This window comes from Trichomycterus rosablanca, chromosome 3 (assembly GCF_030014385.1).
Source record: "Trichomycterus rosablanca isolate fTriRos1 chromosome 3, fTriRos1.hap1, whole genome shotgun sequence".
Taxonomy (NCBI): Eukaryota; Metazoa; Chordata; class Actinopteri; order Siluriformes; family Trichomycteridae; genus Trichomycterus; species Trichomycterus rosablanca.
In genome coordinates this window covers 37,982,390-37,988,032 of record NC_085990.1, presented here as the reverse complement: position 1 = coordinate 37,988,032, position 5,643 = coordinate 37,982,390, and the positions used below count along the sequence as shown (strand labels likewise).

The 5,643-nt window shown below is 35.8% G+C and overlaps 1 long non-coding RNA gene across 1 annotated transcript; it reads right to left on the bottom strand.

The window, feature by feature from the left end:
- Window positions 1-328: 328 nt before the first annotated feature.
- On the bottom strand, window positions 329-3,599 carry LOC134310486 (uncharacterized). Its single transcript, XR_010011312.1, has 4 exons — window positions 3,543-3,599; window positions 3,340-3,401; window positions 1,817-1,921; window positions 329-411 (listed from the first exon to the last, which is right to left on the bottom strand). It is a non-coding gene; the product is annotated as an uncharacterized LOC134310486 (long non-coding RNA).
- Window positions 3,600-5,643: the final 2,044 nt, after the last annotated feature.

The following is a 5,643-nucleotide window of genomic DNA, read 5'->3' as shown; positions in this document are numbered from 1 at the left end:
ATTACCATTTTAAGATAGTTTACAGTGTGTCAGGACAAAAACAAGCCATGAAGTCTAAGTAACATTCTGTGGACCTTCACAGTCAAATTATAAGGTTATAAAACAGTATCTAAGGCTTCGAGTGTTTCCAGGTCCACGATGTCCTTACTAATTTTGTAGAGGTTTAACTTGTGATCATAGATAATTTGGCTTGGGGAATAAAGTCTAGGGCTCTGTTAAAAGCCACTGTATGCAGGAAATCACTCTAACATACCCACTATAGTAAGGTTGTTATATATGTACAGTTAACATGCAATAATAAATGATGATTAAGATGTCATAGGGAAATCCTGTTGAAGTGTACCGTCATGTAATTTTGATCAGACATTGAAACTGTATCCATCAGAGGCTTCAAATCCAAATTCTTCAGCCCTGCAAAGAAGGAAGCTGCACTTGTTAAACCTGTATTATCAGGTGTATAAAGTGTATTTGACTTATGTATGTTGCTGAGTAGAATTTTGCATTGTGGTACCATATGTGGCCAAACGTATGTAAACATTCTTTTTAAATTAGTCTAGGAGCAAAACATCTCAGCATAAAATGGCATTTTTTTATGCTGGTGGTTTAGACATTAAGGCACTGGCCTAACAATTAAAAGTTTATCAAGCAATTGCTTGGATTGCCTTGTAAATAACTTTGAATAAAACCATCACTAAATGCCACAAATGTAAATATACACTGATCAGCCATAACATTAAAACCACCTCCTTGTTTCTACACTGACTGTTCAGTTTATCAGCTCCACTTACCATATAGAAGCACTTTGAAGTTCTACAATTACTGACTGTAGTCCATCTATTTCTCTACATACCTTGCCTGCTTTCACCCTGTTCTTCAATGGTCAGGACCACCACAGAGCAGGTATTATTTAGGTGGTGGATGATTCTCAGCACTGCAGTGACAATTACATGGTGGTGGTGTGTTAGTGTGTGTTGTGCTGGTATGAGTGGATCAGACACTCCAACCTAGTTGGTCCACCTTGTAGATGTAAAGTCAGAGACGATCGCTCATCTATTGCTGCTGTTTGTGCTGGGGGAGTCCTGACAATTGAATAACAGCATGAAAGGAGGCTATCAAAGCATGCAGAGTAACAGATGGACTACAGTCAGTAATTGTAGAACTGCAAAGTGCTTCTGTATGGTAAGTGGAGCTGATAAAATGGACAATGTGTGTAGAAACAAGGAGGTGTTATGGCTGATCGGTGTACATGTAAGACAGACAAATTCAAAGGTGGGGGACCATTAACTGTGTGTAAAAATATCATCTGTTGCAAAACTTACTACTGTTGGAAAACTTACTCAAACTTCTATGAAAGCAACAAGAGCACTTAAACTGTTAGTGCATCTGGCAAGCCAACTAGGAGAATGCTACCTTCCTAAAAACGACTGCCAACCTTAATGCTAAAGCATACAATATATAATAGAGAATAATATCTCCTGGTTTGAACACATTTCTCAATTAAGTATGGTGTGGAAACAATTGACTGACCTGTGCTGAGTCCTGAGACTGAGTTTGGACTCCATCCAACACTTTAAATGGCACACCAGCTACCAGGTCTTACAACCAAAAATGAGTGCTCAATCTTACTTGTAAGCTTATGAATAATTCAAATCGCATCACTGTGGTCATGTACCAAATTCTAGTGGAAAGCTTTTTCACATAGGTGAAGGCTGTATTAAATGCTCAGTATTAGTACCACAGTTAAATTGGTTAGTGTGTACATACTAGTGGCCATTTAGTGTATGTTGTGCATTGCAAGTCTGATTGTCCAATTAACCTTGTCCAAACCTTGTGTGTACAATCCCACTCATGTTTGTTGGCAGATCTGTTGCATCATCAGTCCCATTGCTAAGGCATACAAACTGCAGACTGTTGTTGATCCCTGGAGGTGAAGAAAAGAAGTTTATTAGCTGGTTTAGACAAGATCACTGTTGCTGTTGAAAAATTTATTTTTTATGATAATGAAGTGTTTTAGAGATTAAAATATTTTATTTACAAAAGTATCCAAATCTTTTGTTGAAGCACTCCAGTTCTGGTTAGGTGTGCTACTTGCTTTGATTATCCTTGAGATGTGTCAAGAAATCGATTAAAGTCCATCTGTTGCAATTTGAATTGATTGGGCATAGTTTGGGGTCAATTAGGGCTTACAGTTTACACTGTATTCTCACACATGAAGTACAAGTGTCTGTGGTCTAACTGTCTGTGGTTCAATCAAATTGTGGTAAGGTGTAGATTAGGGCAAAGATGTTAGACAATATTTAATGCTTTAATCAATGTGACATTAAAAAAAGCTTGGCTGCCCAAAGGGCTATTAAAAAATTATGTAAATTATCTTAACAGATTTAAATAATGTTCAATGTTTAATTTAAACACAATTTAATTTTGAAAACTTAAATAAAGACTTTTTAAACTGTTTTACAAAGGTATCTTTCACTTTAAATTGTCTTTATTAGTTGAATGATGCAGCAAATAAACAATAAAAAGGAATAATGTATTTTAAAGTAGCAGAACATTTTATGATGTGATAAAATAGTGGAAAGGCATGATTTAGGAGAAATATATCAATTTTGGTGGCGTTAGTTATTCCCCTGAGTACTGATCAGAGCATTCTCAAGCAATGGAAAGTGTAGGGCACCTTGCCAAGATTAGGCGTCCCTCCAAACTGGATGACAGAACACAGAGGATATTGATCAGGGAAGCTACCAAGAGGCCAAAGTATACTTTATGGCTGAGATTGGTCAGTCTGTGAACGTGACAATAATCTTAAAAGCTTTACACAACAGTGACCTGCATGGCACAGTGGTAAGAAAGAAGCCACTCCTGAAAATGTGCCATGCTCTGTCTCATTTGGAGGATTCTAATGCCATGTGGCGAAAGGTTTTATGGTCAGATGGGACCAAGATGGAACTCTTTGGACTGAACTCCAAGTAATATGTTTAAAGAAAACCAAGCACAGCACATTACTTTAAATGCACCATACCTACCAGTGGTGACAACATTATGTTATGGGGAAGTTTCTCTTCAGCACAAACTGTGCAGTTTTGAACTAAAGGTTCAAATAAATAACAATTCACAGATTATATTACTGCGTTTTACAAGATGTCCCAATTGTTCCAGGAATGGGCTTTGGGTAAGCATGCATGCAGGCGAGTGTGTGTGGTGCCAAATGGCTTCACGTGTGCTTGGTGATGGCACCAACAACTATTTTACAATGTCAGTGAAATAACATTTTTTTTCTATTTTGAAAAGAACATTAAAGTTCTTGACCTTTTATATAAGTATGTAAAATTGCTCCTGTACCTTATTTCCACCACCTTGGACCCCTTCCTTCTTTACTACAACAGAATCTTCTTCTTGAACGCCTTCAGTAAGAGTTTCATACAAATCATAATTTATACTTGGAAAACCAGCTGTAATGAAGATAATTAATGCAGTGCTGGCAGCAGAAATAACTACATCTAAAATTCATTGAATTTAAGTTTATTTATTACAAAGTGACCTACTTTCATAAGAAAAGGCATAATCATAAAATGTAGTCATCTCTGTATAATCCATAGTTGGTGTCACATCATCATCATTATCATCATTATCATCATCATCATCATCATGATCATCATGTTCACTTGTTGTGTTGTTGTTACCTGACAAAAAAACAGAAGTTTACTAGATACATTTGGTTTCTTAAAATATTTAGAGGTGCCAGTTGTGGTACATGTGATTTTGTTAAATAATTTTTAACTTTTTGCTGTGAGGCTACAGTGCTACCCACCAAGCCACCGTGCCACCCACAACTGGTCACTTTTACTTAAATCAGTGGCAGGAATTTTAAATCCTTGTTTCAGTAATTTTACAAGGCACAATGTATCACATGTGATATACAGCACATACTGTACCTATAAATTGTAAAACCAGTGCAACTGATCATTTTTCAGTTATCTCTTAATTTTTCCACAGCTGTATATTACTTACAAAGATGGATCCACAATTACAAGACATTTTATCTAATATTACAATTCAACTTTACATTTAAGTCTAGCAGTATTATTAACGAAAGAATGCATCCCAAGTCCTTGAAAAGTAACATCGGTGGATGTAACTAAATGTAATAAACAATTTAGTACTGTTGTTTAAGGTTCAAGATTTAGCCAAAGCATAACATTTCTAGCATAACCTACAAAAGCAGGGCTGTCTGCTGTCCAGATCTCTCACCTATTGAAAATGTGTGGTGTATCATGAAGAGGGGAATCAGACAATGGTGACCACAGATTGTTGAGCAACTAAATTCTTGTATATGTAAGCAATAATATACAGAAATGACACTTGCAAAACTGCAACAATTATGTGATGTAAGACAGTGGTAAACAACCAAGAGAACAAACTAATTATGATACTTATAGTTACTGCATTTTGCAAAAAGTCACAATTTTTCCAGAAATGTAGTTCTAGATAAAAAAAATATTGTGCACCTGATACACAAATGCATGTTATTTCCCAAGTTTCACTTTAATGCACTATTACTTTATTTGACAAAAAAGACAGAAGCACCATGTTTCTTCCTAATATTTACAGATTTCTTGATTATTTCTACCTTTTGGTTAACTGGTATAAGAAGGAATATTTGATTTTATGAACACAGGACTGAAACAATTGGCAAGGGCAGCTGTAGCCTAGTGGTTCGGGAACTGCACCAGTAATCAGAAGGTGTCCGGTTCAAGACCCAACACTGCCAGGTTGTCACTGTTGGGCCCTTGAGCAAGGCCTTTAACCCTTAATTGCTTAGATTGTATACTGTAAGTCGGTTTGGATAAAAGCGTCTGCTAAATGTCGAAAATGTAAACAATTTGGTAACAATTTTCATTCATGTTTAACAGCCTGAAATGGTATAATGGCTTGTATTCATTTTTACAGCTTGTCAGGTTTTCAGTTGCTTCAGACCCACATACAAAACAGGTAAAGACAGGATCCTGGTACATTCTTCTGGCTTGGTTGGATCTTGCTTATATAAAGTGAGAGTGCTTTTCTGGCACCACTTAGTATTTTTTTCACTTAGTGGCACAAACACTTACACCATACTTATTATTTTGCAGTTCCCCAAGGCACATTATAATCAGTATTATATAAATTCTCCACAAAAATGGTTGTACAGCACTTTGAAAGTTGCCATTATTTTCAAACACAATCTGTCTCAGTTACACATTATAATATTTTCATGTCTTTTCAAGTCTGGAAACTGTAAGTTAACCTCTATGATAATGAATAAATTAGATACAATTTGAAGTGCTGTATACCCTATTCAAGTACATTTTAAAGACAATCCACTTAAAATTCACTATGGTTTCACTCTCGCTAGAAGTGAACATTATACAAAGAACTTTGGGGTAGCTATCAAGATATCTTAGATTGGTCTGAAATTCCTTCTTGCTTCTTGAAGTACTGTGCTTCTAAAAGATCTACCATTTATCATGCAAAAGTAATTTTTTTTTATCTGGTCTGTGAATGATTATTAACCATGTTCATTAAAGACACAGAAAATGACTTTTTTTTACCATGATTACCAATTCCAATCAAACATTTAAAGAACTGCAGCCCTAATGTGCATAAGAT